The following is a 17,909-nucleotide window of genomic DNA, read 5'->3' as shown; positions in this document are numbered from 1 at the left end:
AAGAAGAGGGCTCTGTTCGGGAACCCAGGATGTCAAACACAATTAAGAAAAGAGGCAAGACTCCCTTTGAATGTAGAAGAAAAGTAGTCCAAACTTCTTGTTCTAAAAGAAGACAAAATGCAGCTTTCATGGCACCCATGACCATAAGATTATGTAAGGAACATGTGACACTTGCTGTCTTGGGTTCTATTTGGCTTTTGTTTATAGATAATTCAGATAAGTTCAGCTCTAGGCATATTTTTCCTAATCTCCTAATGAGGCTGATGTTCATTCTCTCATTATGTCACACTTTCCTTTATGCAACAATTTCACAGAAAAACACGAAGAATACTCTGTGGAATTTTGGGGGTCATTTCAAGATGATTGCTTACTATGGTGGACGGACTCTGAAAACAGTCCCCATGATACCTGACCCCTGGTTTCAGTCTGTTGTGTGATGCCCTTCTCATGAATGGGAGCAGGGCCTTTGACTTGTTTCTTACTGATAGAATACAGCAAGGTTGACCAGATGTATGTAATTGTGTGTGTGTGTGTGTGTGTGTGTGTGTGTGTGTGTGTGTGTGTGTGTGTGTGATTACATGATTATGCTATTGATACATAAGATTGTAGTGCATGTCTTGCTGGAGTTTCTCCTTTTCTCGCTGCCTTCGAGGAAACAAATGGCCGTGTTGGGGAACACCACTTTGAACTGTGGGTGACCTTAGGAATTGAGGGTAGCCCCAGCTGAGAGCCAGTGAAGTAGGTTCTACCAACATTCTGAATGAGCTTGGAAGAAGATTCTTCCCTAGTTGAGCCTCAAATGAGACTGCAGCCCTAGCCAGCACCTTGTGAGTCCCTAGGCAAAGGACCCAATTACACTATGTCTGGACTCCTAAACCACATAAATTGTGGGATAATAAATGTGTGTTATGTTTGTGGTAATTTGTTATACACCAGTAGAAAAACAAATACACTTACTAAAACAATAAACAGCCATTATCAGTCCTGGTAAATGGCTTTGTTTCCCAGTAATATCCACGGATACTGTGTGGATAGTAATGATTTACGCAGATTTGCTTTACTCTTGTATTTCTTCAAGTTCTGGGTACTAAATTCAAACTTTAAACACGCTGATCACCTCTGTCCTTCTCCCCGTGTGTGTGTGTGTGTGTGTGTGTCTGTGTGTAAGTTTAATCATGGAACAGGACATTGTTAAAAAGGTTTTTAGAAAACAAAAATCTTATTTATGTGGGATAGTTTCTTAAAGACTATCTCAGTGCTTCCCAAGACATTTCCTTCTGTAATTTCTCCACATTCTGCCTTGGATTTTAGTTTTTGGTATTAGGAATCCATCATCCATCCAACAAGTCTTTTTGAGGTCTATGATTTGACCAGCCCTCTGCAAGACCTTAAAATTTTCAAGCCAATGAGGTGTAAGACGGCCGCGTCCCTTAGGGCATGGTGGCATTAGAATGTCATTTAAAGGGCGGATCTAAACTAAGGTTGGAAGTAGTATACAAGGCTTGGAGACTGACTTAGCTCACAGAACCATATTAATTATCCAGTTTACTTCAGAAACTTAAAAACAAATCACAGTAACTTTTTCTTCCTCTCTCCCTGCCTCTCTCTCTTATTCCTCCCTCCTACCCTCCCTTCCTTCCTTTTCCGCACAAATATTTATTAATTATGCCCATTATTAGCATAGTATCTTCGACACCAATGGCTTTTAAATAACATGTCAAATACTCCTTTTGTCACTTGTAAGTATTGTATCTGGTCAAAAGAATTTTAAAAGACTGTATCTTTGGGGAGATGAAGAGGAGTGTAAAGGTATGTTTTTAAATAGCCATTTCCAGTGCTAGAGAGAATAGAACAGTTCTAAACCCCAGCAACTCTAGATCAAGGCTCCATATACTATTCCTAAAAAGTTTGTGACCACCTGAGAAATAGGAACACTTTCCATTACTTCCTGTCATTGCTGCCAGTTGGGGGCTGTTTTCCCAGAGGTTATGCCTTTGATCTGCTTGTGGTCTCACATTCCCTGTCACTAGAGCTTACCGTTTCCACGTCCCCATGGGACAATGATGGTGTAGCTGCCCCGTGTCTCCTAGAGAGCCAGGACCCAGGGGGAAAGATGGCTCTAATGCTGGGATTTCTAGGACCAGGTCTCCTGGGAAGAGAGGCCAGCCCTCTGGGTAAAGCCCATCTAAGTTTCTGAAGTGAAACTCTAGTGGGAAAGTGAGGGTTTCATTTTGTGGGATCACAGTGCCATAGTCTGCCACACCAATGGGAAGCAAAAGGAGGGAATTTCCCAACAAGACATCAAGTAACTTATTGATTCTTCAGTTCACACAGGTAGGCAGAAAACAAGTATTTGTTGAGGACTTATTATTATTTCTCTCTCACAGTGAAGTTTTCAACAACAAAATACATCTTTTGCATGAGGAGCAGCGTAATGACTATTGCTTCAGGGGTATGTGAACCAGAAGTGATTAGGATATAATTTATATCCAAGAGTGCTGTTCCTCTGCCCTTCATACAGGATTAGCATTTGGGGCTTATAAAGAAATACAACATCTGGGCTTCCCTGGTGGCACAGTGGTTAAGAACCTGCCTGCCAACGCAGGGGACATGGGTTCGAGCCCTGATCCGGGAAGATCCCACATGCCGCGGAGCAACTAAGCCCATGCGCCACAACTACTGAGCCTGAGCTCTGGAGCCCGCGAGCCACAACTTCTGAAGCCCGCGTGCCTAGAGCCCATGCTCCACAACAAGAGAAGCCACTGCAAGAGAAGCCCGCATACAGCAACAAAAACTAGCCCCTGCTCGCCGCAACTAGAGAAAGCCAACGCGCAGCAATGAAGACCCAAGGCAGCCAAAAATAAATAAAATTTATTTAAAAAAAGAAATACAACATCTGTTTTTTATCCATCCATACATACACACAACAATCTGTAAATATTTTCTGAATACCCATATTAAACACAAAATCCTTCATTACCTTAAATGCCACTGTGATTCTGAATGTTTTAATATATGATGGAGGCATCAGAGTAGAATAAAGACAAGGTTGTATGTAAATAGGAATGCTAAGTGATCTGCTTTGCATGCCCAGTGTATTGAAGGTAATAAGACACTTCATTAAATTCATCTATTAACCTCTGGCGTGTGGAGTCGTGAAGGTCCAGAAATAAATAAATAATTGTCTAAACCAGCAGGAAGGGCTGTCCCAGGCTCTGAGCAGAGATGCTGAGGAATCATGAATTATGTGGAATATAAATGGCATCACTATGTGTTCCTCAGTTTACATATTTAATTTGCAACTTCTCATTCTTATACCACAGGGATTTTTTTTCACTTACTTGAAATAAAATAAATAAGCTATTTAAAATTAGGCCATGAACGGGACTTCCCTGGTGGCGCAGTGGTTAAGAATCCACCTGCCAATGCAGGGGACACGGGTTCGATCCCTGGTCCGGGAAGATCCCACATGCCGCGGAGCAACTAAGCCCTTGCGCCACAACTAATGAGCCTGCGCTCTGAAGCCCACGAGCCACAACTACTGAGCCCACTCACCGCAACTACTGAAGCCTGCACGCCTAGAGCCTGTGCTCTGCAGCAAGAGAAGCCACCGCAATGAGAAGCCCGCTCACTGCAAGGAAGAATAGCCCCCGCTCGCGGCAACTAGAGAAAGCCTGCATGCAACAATGAAGACCCAACACAGCCAAAATAAATAACTAAATGAATTTTAAATGAATAAATAAATAAATAAAATGAGGACATGAGCATACCAGAGGATGATACAAACTCATAGGAATACTTGTGAGCCAGAGTAGGGAAATACAAAATTTCATTTTCAAAAAGTGGACATTGTTTGAAAGCATATTTTAATAAACAGAAGTGTTACAGAGTGACACTTCAGCATGTTGCCTTGAAATGCCCTCTGCTGTTTCTTTGGGCTTCCCAACTTCAACATGAAGAGACAGGTTAACTTTGATCTTCAGTGGTCAACTGTGGCAGACTTGACTGGCTCACAAAAGCCAACTATAAGCAGCTCTTCCTAATGCACATTCAGTGACATCCTGTTGATGGCTTGAAATTGGTCGTGTTGGGAACATTTACACCACAGAAATTGGCAAATGCTAGTGATCAAGCTACAAATGCTACAAACCTGTTTTCTCTTTTCTTCCCTGCTTTAAAAAAAATTGTGATCCAGTTAAACATCTATCAGCCTGATCAAGTCCTTGTCAAATCTTTTCTTGCTCTCGTCACCACCTTTGATTTTATTTTCCTTCTACTGCCCTTCTGGTGCTTCTAAATTAAAGCTAATTGCAAGTCTTTGTATTTAAGGGTAAGACCGGTTCTAGAAAAATATGAAGTAGGTGAAATGTGTTTTGGGGCTTCTTTGCCCTTTTTTCCCAAACTTTTCCCTTTTATCTTCTCCTTAGAATCTCACATTTTTTCTTTTTCTTTTCAGCCCTGTCCCAGCTCTAGGTCTTCCTAAATCAGAGAAGTTTCCAGAAACAGTGTGAATATATTTTCCATAGTCTGAAACATTCTTCCCAGAAGCTAATCAGAAAAGTAGAGCCAAAGAAAAAGGAGAGAGTTGAGCTTTATATCAAACCCTGTCTAGTTAGGGGTAGCTTTGTCAAGCATTTGCAAGCACAATTAACAAATTATTTAAGCACAACTTAAGAAATGGAAGTATTAGAATTGGGGGCTTGACTCAATGACATGGGGATTTGTAGATGAGAGGCAGATACAGGAGACAAGAGAGTGGGTATGAACTACCAGATAAATCCCCAGAGTGGGGTAAATTCTTTATTATGGGAAAACACTGCTTTTGCTCCCATGTAAGAAGTCCTATAAAGCATGTTATTACATTCGTTGTGAGTCTTTCCTTTTTTGGTTTAAATGTGGACAAATGGTCCTTAGTTTGTTGGAGTGTCACACTGGCAGGGATCCATGGGGACAGCCTGGTGGGTTCCCACACCAGTGCACTTGCAGACACGTCTCCTGCACTATGGATCTCTGGATGGGCTTGCCTTTGGGTCTGCTCCTGAGGAAGGAGTCAGAGCCGCTCTGGGTTTGGTCAGGATAAGTCTCTTTATCTGTGCTCTGGTCTACATTTGTGCTTCTGGGGTCATCAGAACTTCCTGAAACCAACCTGAGCTCTAGAAGCATGAGACAAGAGCCAGCATGCATTTTCTGAACAGGATGTGTGCACACAGCACGGCCTCCTTCTAGAAAACCAATGGGACACAGAGGCAGTCCAGGCAATGGCATTATTTAAAGGGCTGACGGAAAGGGCTGTTTTTTCCCATCAGCCTGCCTTAGTGAGAAAACATCAGCAAGAAATGCCATTCACTCATTCATTCAGGTTAGAGCACTATGTCTTCAAGCTTCCAATACTAAACTTCAATTTTTCCTGGAACGGGGACCTATTAACTAAATACTAGCTGGTAATAGCTTGTTTAGGATCTGTCACACTGGCCAGTCTCAGAAAACGGGATCCCAAGGGAGTGATGCACACACAGGTACATTTCCATTTGAGGTGCGTGAGAGTAGACAGCTGAGAGGATGCTTATTTAGTAGATTGTAGTCAACAGAGAAAGGGGCGCTGGGCTGCTGGAGACCAGAGGCTCAAAGAAGTGGGGATGAGTGTTCACTGAACGTGGACTCTTACCTCGTAAACTGGCCTGTAACTCCCCCTGCCTGTGTGTCCCGGGGGTCATACATTATCAATCAAAATGTCAGTCTACCTTTGGACTGTGTTTCAAAGGGTAACTCTGTTATCTTAGATATCTGTACCTAAATATTAGTGGTTCCCAGTAAAATAAATCTGTGTTTCCCTTGTCCAAACTGGGAACACTTACTGGAAATTTTATCAAATTATTTGGTGGGAAAAAAGCTTGACAAGCACACTTTCTATTGAAAGGAGGCATATTTCTTAAAGTTCAGAGGGGTAGCGGGTTGTGTTTTGATTGACAAAATAATGACCTGTTGAGAGGGTCCAGAATGAGATGGCTGAACCTGTGTTCGTATCTCCATAAATTTGCCCAAGTCAGAAGAGAAAATCTGTAGAGGCAGGATGATGAACCGTTTGATTAAGCATGTTATCAGCCTGGTTGGGGCCAAATTCCACCCTCATATATTCATGCACACATTCTTTCCTATGAGTTGCATATGTGCTTTGTGGTTATGGGGCAGATTTAGGTTTGTTTTTCTTTCTGTCTTTTCCAGTCTCAAAACTCATCATTTAAAGTTTTTGGAAACAATTTAGAAATGCTATGAGATTCCCAACCCCCTCTCAACTTTTGGAATACTTGCAGTTATTTATTTATTTTTTTCTGGCACAAAAACAATCAGAAAAGAACATAAATGCCAGGATTGCTTCCAAAGAGAGACATAAAGGTACCGCCTACTTTATGTGTAAACCACCATGACTTGTTTATTCTTACCTGCTGTTACCAGAAAAGTCATTTAAGATCTAAAAAAATAGTGGAAGGCAGATATTTGGGGGAGGGGAGAGCTTGAGTACCTCAGCTGCAGAAGTACTGCCGTATAATTGCAGAGAATGGTTGATTTTGTTTGGTCGGGGCTTAATTAAAGCAAGGTTTGAGAGGTTTAAGAATCAGATGGTACCTTTGAGTCAATGGAGACATTGTTTTTATTTTTTAGTTTATTTATTTATTTAAATTTTTTATTGGAATATAGTTGATTTACGATGTTGAGTTAGTTTCAGTGGTACAGCAAAGTGATTCAATTATACATATATGTATATCCACTCTTTTTTAGATTCTTTTCCCATATAGGTCATTACAGAGTATTGGGTAGAGTTCCCCGTGCTATACAGTAGGTCCTTATTAGTTATCTCTTTTACATATAGTAGTGTGTATATGTCAATCCCAATAATGGAGACATTATTATTATTATTTATTTATTTATTATTATTATTTTTTTTTTGCGGTACACAGGCCTCTCACTGTTGTGGCCTCTCCTGTTGTGGAGCACGGGCTCCGGACACGCAGGCTCAGCGGCCATGGCTCATGGGCCCAGCCGCTCCGCGGCATGTGGGATCTTCCCGGACCGGGGCACAAACCCGTGTTCCCTGCATCAGCAGGCGGACTCTCAACCACTGTGCCACCAGGGAAGCCCGAGACATTATTTTTAAAGCAGCATCTTGAGATGTAATATACATTGATTTGGAATTCTTTATCATTACACATTATTCCTCACATTGGGTAATTATGAGAATGTGGCTTTTTAGGTCGTTTGTGGTAGTTTGAGAACCTGAAATGAGAAAAAAGAACCTTTAAGGGTGGGTGTTTTCAAAGTTCCTAATGGAACTATGTTGGATTTGTTGGCTAATAAAATTGTTGACACTGGCCTTTTTTTAATATGTGAATGGTAGTCCATGGTTTATATTCAAAGTCATGTCCTGTCCACAGAGCATCGTCCAGTCCTGATAGCTGTGTGTGTGAAATTCAGCATTACTCCTCCAGAACCAAGGGGATTATTGTCTTTATATTCTTACAAATATCCCTTACAGTTGAACCAAACGCCTACCACTGATTTGTTTATATGGCTGGGAAATAAAAAAAAAAAAAAAGAGAGAAAGAAAAAGAAAATCAATCCCAAGCAGAAAACCTGAATAAAGATGTTGACAATGGGTTGCTTGATAATCCCTTCGTGCTTCAGTAACTAAAATATGCATGGCGTCCAAGAGCAGTTTACTGAATGCTACAGTCTCTGCATACAGTTATAGCCAATGTGGTTCAGAAGCTTTCACAGGCATTGTGTCTCCACCCCAGTTGCAACTTCTTGGATCTGACTTGATCCTCAACACACCCATGCTTTGTGTGAAAGTTTTCATTTAAGTTTTGAGAGTTTAAGGTGAGTATGGCTTGGGCGAGAGCAGCTTTTCTTCTAACGATTCTCCTGATGACATTTTTTAGCCTTCAGGAGACCCAGGAATAGATTTAAGCAAGATGTTCTTATAAACAAATTGTTCTTCAACCCTGTGCTCTCAGAGTCTGTCCTTGAGCCTTCATTATCTTTCTTCTCATTAACATTTTAGACATAGCTTTGACAGGGCAAGAAAGTGAAAGATTTGTCACGATTCAGCCTGCTGCATTGTACGCTGCACCTCTGTGCATCCTCTGTGCTCGTCTCTTCCAGCCACCTGAGGCTTCCGACAGTTTTACCACCTTCCTCATCTTAACCCCAATTTAAACATCCACAGGAAGCCAAACAAAACATGCCCGTCTGCTCCAGATGTGTCAAATCAAGTTCTCCTATTTTAATTCAGTTCCAGACAAATCCTCCAGCAAATGTATAAACAGATTGCTTTTTAGAAGAAGTAAAGATTAATCTTTCTTCTGGAAAAAAAAAACCCATGCATTTTGGAAACTTTGGCCATTTTCCCTTAAAAAAAAAAAAAAAAAAACTCATCTAAATGAAATGCACAGCTTGATCCTCCTGTTTGCCAGAAGGGGAGCGGCAGCTCCATGCTTTGTTCCTGTAGCCTCGGCTTGATCTGGGCTTATTGTCTGACTGAGCAGAGAATCTGCCCTGCAGCCAGATACTTGCCTTTGGCTGTGATTCATTTCCGGGCAGCTTGGAAGAAAGCATCACAGGATGTCAGACAAAACAAGCAGATAAGTTGGGTGATCAGGAGACCCCAGCCTCTTCTGTGTTCTCTTGGAAGCTGCTCCCTCTCTGAGGAATATATCCCAGGAGGCCACCCAATTCACTTACCCCTTGAGCCAACAATTATTTACTAACAATGTAATGTGTGGCTAGCACTGTTCTAGGGATTCATCAGTGAACAAAAATATAAAGTCCCTCCTCTCATGGACCTGGAGACAGACAATGAGAATGAATAGCCGTATGTCACAGGGCAGGTGGAGATGAGTGCTAAGGCAGGGTCCCTGGATGGGGAGTGACCTGGGCAGACAGGGTTGGGAGCTCAGAAGGGCTTTAGCTACAGCGGTCCCGAAGCCTCGGCAGTGAGGTCACCTTTGAGCAGGCACCTGCAGGGAGTGAGAGAGTAAAGGCAAGGGCAAAAACACGGGCTGGAATGTGGTTGGAAGGTTGAGTGGCTACAAGAGCCCCAACTGGCTATGGAAGAGGAGCAACGGGAGGGCAGAGGGAGATGAGTGGAGAGAATTAGCTACAGGTAAGACCGACCGTGAGAACTGAGCCTCTCAAGCTCCAGTGGATGTGCCAATCCCCTCAGGACCTGGTTCAAGTGCAGACCCTGATTCAGGAGGTCTGGGGCAGACCCAGAGTCTGTATTCCTAACACGCGCCTGGGAAGCCCTTGCCACTGCTGGTCTCCAGACTGTCTATGAGTAGCAAGGATTCAGGTTTTCTTAGCTAGAGTAAGACTTCTGCTTTTACTATGTGTGAAATAGGAAGGCTTGGAGGCTTTTGAGTAGAGAGGGAACGTGGCATCTGACTTGTTTCAAAGAAGCCACTCCAGCTGCTCTGTGGAAAACAGTAAGGGAGGAAGCAAAACACCTGCCTGGGGACTTCCCTGGTGGTGCAGTGATTAGGAATGTACCCGCCAATGTAGGGGACATGGGTTCGAGCCCTGGTCTGGGAAGATCCCACATGTCGTGGAGCAACTAAGCCCGTGCACCACAACTACTGAGCCTGTGCTCTAGAGCCCACAAGCCACAGATACTGAGCCTGCATGCTGCAACTTCTGAGCCCGTGTGCCACAACTACTGAAGCCCATGTGCCTAGAGCCCGTGCTCTGCAACAAGAGAAGCCACCGCAATGAGAAGCCCACGCACTGCAACGAAGAGTAGCCCCCACTCACCGCAACTAGAGAAAGCCCACACGTGGCAACGAGGACCCAACGCAGCCAAAAATTAAATAAATAAATTAATTTTTAAAAAACCCACCTGCTTGGAGGTGATGGGCCTCATCAAGGTGAGTGGTAACAGTGCTGGGCCCAGCATTACACCCAGCACCGCTTCAAGTGAAAGTGGGGATGGGCTCTGCCGTCCAGGTGGAAACATACCTGGGGGTGTTAACCTGTGGGTTCGCAGAATCTAGCAAGTCAAAGGCTCTTCGACGATTTGGTGAAAATCAGATCTGAGATACTCAATTCTGGGAACCTCATTGGCCTCATTCCTGGATTTCATTTCCGTTCCCGATGCACGTGTTTCTATTGAATTAAATGTGAAGTCATTGTGTCCTGTCCCTGTAACGGATGTACCTTACTGCGGGTGAGCTATTCTCATCCATCTCCAAAATAAGTAAGCATGAGTTGTGTTCGCATTACAATAGGACACCTGAAGCTAAAAGACTACCTATTTAATTTTTTAAACTTTATTTTTGTGTCCTTAAATTTAAGGTGAGACATCTGACTGTAAGTTCATCTCAGGGTAAGAAACTTCAATTGGAATAGAAATTAATAGCCAATCAGTGGCATATTGCTGTAGTGGGATAGTCTTGTTTACTTGGGGTTCCTCACCTGAGTTATTTTTCTTAATAATCGTGATCTATAATTCAAAACATTTATGTTTTCCTTTCCCTATGATTTTATAATTTTCCTGAGAAACCATCCCAAATTTCTCTGAATTTCCCTGGTTTAATGTTTCTCACCTGGAAGTGATTTTGCCCCCTCTCCCCAAGGACATTTGGCAGTAATTGCAGACAGTTTTGATGGTCAGGACTTGGGAGGAGGCTACTGGTATCTAGTGGGTAGGGGCAAGGGATGCTGATAAACATCCTACGTGCATAGGAGGGATCCCACAACATAGAATTATTTGGTTCAAAATGTCAATAGTGACAAGTTTGAGAAACCCTGCCACTCTGGTGACTGTAAGACCTCGAACTACAGAAAATGTCATCCAGCAAAGTCTCCACCTGCTGGGCCCTGAACTCCATCACAGTGCTTGCACCCAGCCCCCCCTCACACAGGCTGCTCCCAGCTGATGACTGCGCACGGCAGGGATTCTAAGGATCCGCTGAAGGTCACCTTCAGCTCCAGGATTCCCCAACATGCTTGCCAAACCTTGCTTAGACAGCACAGCAGTCTCAGATGTTTCATCTCACTTTCTTCCTTCCTTCTCTTGGGCTCCGGTCAGACTAGCATCTCTAGCAGGCTCTCCCAGCATTTTCCAGCTCCCTCCCGATTTTCTCCCAAGACATTATGCCAGAGAAAATCCTTGCACAGTTTATCCCACTGGACAGTCTTCTTCTCAGAAGGCCTGGAATGGGCCTCCCTGGTGGCGCAGTGGTTGAGAGTCCGCCTGCCGATGCAGGGGATACGGGTTCGTGCCCCGGTCTGGGAGGATCCCATATGCCGCGGAGCGGCTGGGCCCGTGAGCCATGGCCGCTGGGCCTGCGCGTCCGGAGCCTATGCTCCGCAACGGGAGAGGCCACAAGAGTGAGAGGCCCGCATACCGCAAAAAGAAAAAAAAAAAAAAAAAAGAAGGCCTGGATTAATAGGTCTTTAAATAATTGAGAATAATGAATATATGAACCTTCCCCATTGTAGAGATCAGGGAAGCAAATGTTCTAAGACACACAAATGGCTCAGAAGTAAGAATTTGACTACTAAATTGTCAGTCAAAGCAACAGAATAAGTAAATAAGCAAAAGATAGAAATATTTAGGAAGAAATTAAGAAAGCCCAATTATTCAAAAAGACAAAAAGAATTAGCTACATGTATTTAAAACCCAACTCAGACCTCATCTGAAGCAACTAAAATAAGGAACCAGCATCTACTGACCCAACTCTTGCTCACTTTTGAAAATCAGGACTGCTACAAGACATGGTGATGAGGTCATCATTTCTAATTAGAGGCATAATTTCCATTTGTGGGTGTCTAAGACAAAGACGCCTCCATCCTCAGAAAGCCTGTCAGTATTGGCAGTTCTACCTACTGCATGTGTGAACTACTCATAGCCTCTGGTCAGGAAGAGTCCCAGGTGTGGACACATCACTGCAGGCCACTCAGAGCCACACCCTGACCTTCACCGGAACAGCCTGTCCCCCTTCCAGTGGCTTCATGACACTCTCACCTTTCTGGGTAGATTCTGCCTGGGCAACAGTTGCTCTCTGTGGGTTGCCAAACTGCACCCTGCTTCCTGGGGTGATGAGTCCCTCCTGGATGAGATTGTCCCTCAGACATCCACCTCTGTGTAGGCAGCCACTGAAGACGGGTCCTAGGACTCACTGATCCTGATTTGTGCTCTGTTATGAACTCCAGCCAGAGAAATCCTCAGATCTTATTCCTGACTCATATGAGATTAGGTTTTCTTTGGATTGAACCTCTTTTTATGACTTACAAGATTTACTCTGCCGAAGGGTAAAGTGGCATTGCTCCCTCTCAAACTAACACGATGGCCTTTCTGAAGCAGACTCTCGCTGTCCCCAACTAGCAATCCAAAAGAAACCCAGGACATGCCCCAACCTTATTCTGCTGCTTGCAGGTCCAGGGCTGGCCTACTGCAGGGCTGCGTTTGTTTTGTGAGGATGGGTGTCTTTGGGGAAAACCCTGCAGGAGGGCCTGGCATTTTTTTAATGCCTTCTACGTGCCAAGCCTTGTGCAAGTTGTTTCATTCCTACCAGAGCCCTGTGGGCATGGGTATTTATTATCCCCATTTTACTGACCAGAAAGTTTAAGTGACTTGCCCAAGGTCACGGTGTTAAGACACAGCAGAGGGGTACACCTATGTAAAGTTCAGAAGTCCTTGATATTTTTAGATTATAGTCTAGGTAATACCAGTTTACAGCAGGCACTCTCAGGACCCAGATCTGCCGTTTAAGTCTGTTATGTTTTTCTGGCTGCTATGTAGAGTTGCACAACTAAGGAACCCTCCACTGCAAGCCAACGTCTCCACTCAAGCATGTAGGTAACTGGCAGTCCTCCCTGGGTATACTCGCCAGTGCAAGCTGACCGAGAGCAAAAGCAAGCCTCCTAGGGCAGGGTCCAAGCTTCTGATTCCACCACCAAGGTTGGGAGTCAAATCAGTATCATCCGTCACCACACTGCATCAATATCTGTCATTTACATGCAACAGGCAATTAGTAAAGGCTGACAAATTCCTATGTGGATAAAAGAAGGAACAAACAAAAGCATTTGTCTGTAAAAGTCACAAGGCCTTAGAGCAGAATGAGAGGTTAGAGCTCATCTAATTCAAAATTCTGCATCATCCTCACCAAGTGGTTACCTCAGTCCTGCCTGACTCTCCTGTTGGCAGGGAGTTTGCACGCTTTGTGAGGGAATCTGTCCAATGTCCTAGGACTCTGGCTGTTCAAAAAGGAAGCACTGGTCAAATGAGACCTTTGAAAAGGAAAATTCAAGAGACTGGGAATAAGAAGGAATGACTTTGCACGCTGGCTTATCAACTTAGAGGGTTTGTTACTCCAAAATTTTGGTTCAACTTGAAAACATTATGCTAAGTGACATAAGCCAGACACAAAAGGGCAAATAGTGTGTGATTCCGCTTGTTTGGATACCTAGAATAGGCAAAGTCACAGAGACAGAAAGTAGAATGATAGTTCCCAGGGGCTGGGGTAAGGGAGAACTATTGTTTAATGGGTGGAAGATTCAACTTGGGATGATGAAAAAGTCCTGAGGACAGACAGTAATGATGGTTGCACAATAATGTGAATGTACCCAATGCCACTGAATTGCACACTTAAATATGGTTAAGATGGTAAATTTGATGATTATGTATATTTTATCAGAGTGAAAAAAATGTGTTTGAGACAAGTACATATAAACATAACCAAGAAGTGTCTAATTCATCAATTTCCAATATTTGATGAAACCTAAAAATTGGTTCAAGGATATTCCGAGGCTTTAAGGAGGAATTTAGGGAAAACGACTTCCCTTTCTGGAAACTTACCCTACTCTTAGAGGCTGGTGGACTCTGATGATATGACTTTTAACTTGACAGCATGGGGATCAAGGCTATAGGAATTGTAAAAGTCTTAAAGGGACTTCCCTTGTGGCCCAGTGGTTAAGACTGCACTCCCACCGCAGGGGGTACGGGTTCGATCCCTGGTCGGGGAAGTAAAAGCCCGCATCCCGCATGCCACACAGCACGGCCAAAAAATTAAAATTAAAAAAAAATAATAAAAATTAGAAAAATAAAAGTCTTGAAGTTTGAGATGGGAAATAACTGGACATGGGGTACCACTCTCATGGTGCATGTGTGCCCCTGGTGGACAAAGTACAACCTACACAATGGAGAAGGCTGGACAGTAGCTCGCTCTCTCTGAGTTCCCAAAAAAGCCGTTTACTCATAGCTACTCAGTACCTTCCACTCTGAATATGAGGAACAATCATGTGATTTCCCCCTCAGATCCAGACTAAACTAGTTGACTGGCCGAGAGCCAACAGAAGGGGTACGCCCAGTGTTCATTAGACCAGAGTTACCGTCCGCCTTCAATAAGTGGTTCAACGTGCCTGTGTGATATGCTTTCCATCGTGCAGTGGTTCCTGCTGGCACAGCTGCAGTTGGCTTCCCTACACAGAGAGCTAGTTTCCTCTGATTGCTTCCAGCAAGAGGTGGGAGCCGGAAGGGTGGGTGCCTTGCTCAAGTCTCCTCATCAGCCTCACAGCTCCCTGGGAGCAGCCTTCGTGCTCAAGATCTCATTTTGGGTATTTGGGTGGGAAAGTCAAATCACACATCCTGGGATTTAAGGATCTCAACAGGTTGTTTGATCCCTAAAAGGTCTGACCCCCTTCCTTTGTTTTTATTATGAGCTTTTAAGGAAGGTTGTTTCTGATGATACGAATAATTTGTAACCATTATTTCAAAAGATGGGAAGATAGGGCTTCCCTGGTGGTACAGTGGTTGAGAGTCCGCCTGCCGATGCAGGGGACACGGGTTCGTGCCCCAGTCCGGGAAGATCCCACATGCCGCGGAGCGGCTGGGCCCGTGAGCCATGGCCACTGAGCCTGCACGTCTGGAGCCTGTGCTCCGAAGCAGGAGAGGCCACAACAGTGAGAGGCCCGCGTACCACCAAAAAAAAAAAAAAGAAAAAGATGGGAAAATAAAGGTTATTAAAGGAAACGAAAACTACCCTCCAACCTATTAATCTAGGAAGACCACTATTAAAAATCTGATACCTCCCTATTTTACTTTTAAAATAAGTCAGTTGAGAAAATATCATATAGACAGATTTGTATGTTACTTAACTCTGTTTAACGGAACATCAAAAAACATAATTTTTGAAGGCTATCTAAAATATCATTGCCTAGTTATATGTTTTAGAGTAAATGTATGTGATTTTAATCATAAATAATGTGTCCATGACATACTATACCAATCTCTGTCCTTACTTCTGTTATGATTTTAGGTTTGAGTCCTAGAAAAAATACTGGAATAAAGGGTCTGTGAACTGTTAATTTTCCTCGTACATCATTAAAGCTTATTATACCAATTTCATGTGTGCCCCATGACTCCCTTAGGAGGAAAGAGGATCATCCCCTTGGCCAATATGATAAATGAAAAATGGTATTTTGTTGTTTCCATTTGCCTTGCTTTGATGACGGATGATGTTATAGATGTTTAGACATTTTATTTCATTTCTTCATCTTTTATGAATACCTTCTGGAGGCAAGTTTACATGCTCCATCTAACATATAAATTAGTTAACATTGAGGGGGATTAATTGATTACTCCAGTTGTCACCTAGGGAAAGGTAGAGATTGAGTTCATTAGGGTAAAGGACAAGTAAGCTTTTTGTTTATTTAAAGGAGAACATGAGTAGGAGGTACCCCAAAGCCAGAATGGAATGAAGTCCAATCATATAGTAAAATAGGGCTTCCCTGGGGGCGCAGTGGTTGAGAGTCCGCCTGCCGATGCAGGGGGACGTGGGTTCGTGCCCCGGTCCGGGAAGATCCCACATGCCGCGGAGTGGCTGGGTCCGTGAGCCGTGGCCGCTGAGCCTGCGCGTCCGGAGCCTGTGCTCCGCAACGGGAGAGGCCACAACAGTGAGAGGCCTGCGTACCGCAAAAAAAAAAAAAAAATCATATAGTAAAATAGATTTAGGGTCCAACCCTATTAGCGGTCAAAGGCAGTATAAGGCACTTAGAAGGTTTGGGGTGGTGGGTGTTTGAAAGAAAGAAGGGGCATGGCAGCTGAAGGGGTGGCGGAGCCTACAGTCAGCTTTTTTGTCTATTAGTTTCCCTAGAGTCTGGCCCTGCTGATATATTCATGTCGTTGTTGTATTAGCCCTTGTAAGATGCTGGCTTTCCAGTGACCTGGTTTCCACTCTTCGAAATACTCTGAGCTTGAGTGAATACAATTAGGTTTTGTCGGTGACCCATCCACCAGGGGTTCTCCATGGCCACGCTTGGAAAAGCTTCCCTCACAGAGTATCTATGTCTCGTCTTCCTGTAGGTGGGGAGGTCCCTATAATTGGTCTGCTCTGTCCCTGTGTGACAAAGGCTGTGTGGAGGACCTTGTGCTTGAGAGTTTCAATTTGACACAAAGGCACTAGTTCTGGGGGCATCCCTTGGGCCACTTTCTGTCCAGGTTGCATGCTGAGCTGCCCAGCACACCCAAAGGTTCCACAATGGGCATGGTAGAGAAAACACTTGGTTTTGATAGTGGATGACTTTCCTTAGTACCGGAAGCACTTCCACAATTAACAGGCCCTTAACTCCTCCTTGTCAGAAATCAGAAAAACGGACTCCAAGCTCAGTGTGACCTACCTCTGGCTCAGTGAAGTGAGTGCCTGGTGCTTTGGGCTCTGTGTGCCTAAGTCTAGGTCACACTCTCTATTTAGAAATCCATTATAAACCATGTAACCTTGAGGCATTGTGAAATCAGCCATTCTGAGCTGAAAAGGCCCTTCAAGATCATTTAGCCCAAATGAACCACCCATTTTACAGATGGGCAAACTGAGGTGGAGCTTGCTCAAGGTCACCTGATGCACTGGGGGCAGAGGCCAGTCTAAGGACTCTCGGTCCAGAGGTCTTTCCACAACTACATCGTTTTGAATTCTGTATACATTCACAGCTGTAAACTAAAAGGCCCAGAAAGCAAGATGAGAGCATGAAATCACAGGACTAGAAGCATCCTCAGCAGTTACCTGAGAGTCCAGGTGTCCAGGGGAACTTGGCCTTGCAAGTACTGAAGGTAGAACATGGGCAGAAATCCATCTCTCTTGACTTCCGTTGTAGTACTCTCTCCCTACACTGCACTGTGCAGCTGGAAAAAGCATGTTACCTCCAGGACTGGCTGAGGTTGGACCATTAAAATGTTATTTTTAGTTTCATGTGTACTTGGGGTAGAGGGTGCTGATCTTTATTTCACGGGTGTACTTGAGACTTGGCGATGGGGTTCTGTAAGCCTCCCTTTAGGTGGTGTTTTCATTGTTACCGTGTTGTCTTCCTATGAAGGGAGTTTTTACAGTGAACCAGAAAGCTGTCTGGTTTATTGCTATGTTTGTAGGCAGGAGGAAACATGGTGTGTGGCTTCTGAACAGACACTGGCTGCTCTTTAAGTTCAATGAAGTGAAATAAAAGGCGAGTTAATTGACTACAGACATATGCAGGAGAGCTCTCAGCCAGGCCATAAGTTCTTCTGGAAAGTGAGTGCTTACAGGATGGCCAGAAAGCACTCATGTAAGCCCTGTACCTATGGACCCATGGTCCTTCGCCATAAGAAGGCAACAATGGCTTGCTTCTTAGGGACACTGTGTCGAGCCATCAGTACTTTTTAGAGGTAGGATACATGGGGGTAAACAAATGATGGCATCTTCATACTTGCATTGGTGTGTTGATTTTTTGTCAGTTAGATAATGCTGCAATAACACACTGCCCAGAATCTCAGTAGCTTGAAGTAATGAACATTTATTATTGCTCACAAGCCCAAGGGTCAGCAGGATGATTCTGCTGATCCGGACCAGGCTTGGCTGATCTTAGACGAGCTCTCTCATGCCTCT

General features: G+C 44.0%; 1 protein-coding gene across 1 annotated transcript in view; it reads left to right on the top strand.

The window, feature by feature from the left end:
• NRG1 (neuregulin 1) overlaps positions 1-17,909 on the top strand; it is a gene marked incomplete at its 5' end in the record, with an annotated part of 1,032,208 nt that overhangs the window by 574,431 nt on the left and 439,868 nt on the right. The gene's annotated exons all lie outside the window — the stretch shown is intronic.

This window comes from Mesoplodon bidens (assembly GCF_964165515.1).
Source record: "Mesoplodon bidens genome assembly, chromosome: 20".
NCBI classification, from domain to species: Eukaryota; Metazoa; Chordata; class Mammalia; order Artiodactyla; family Ziphiidae; genus Mesoplodon; species Mesoplodon bidens.
This window is presented reverse-complemented; position numbering and strand designations above follow the sequence as displayed.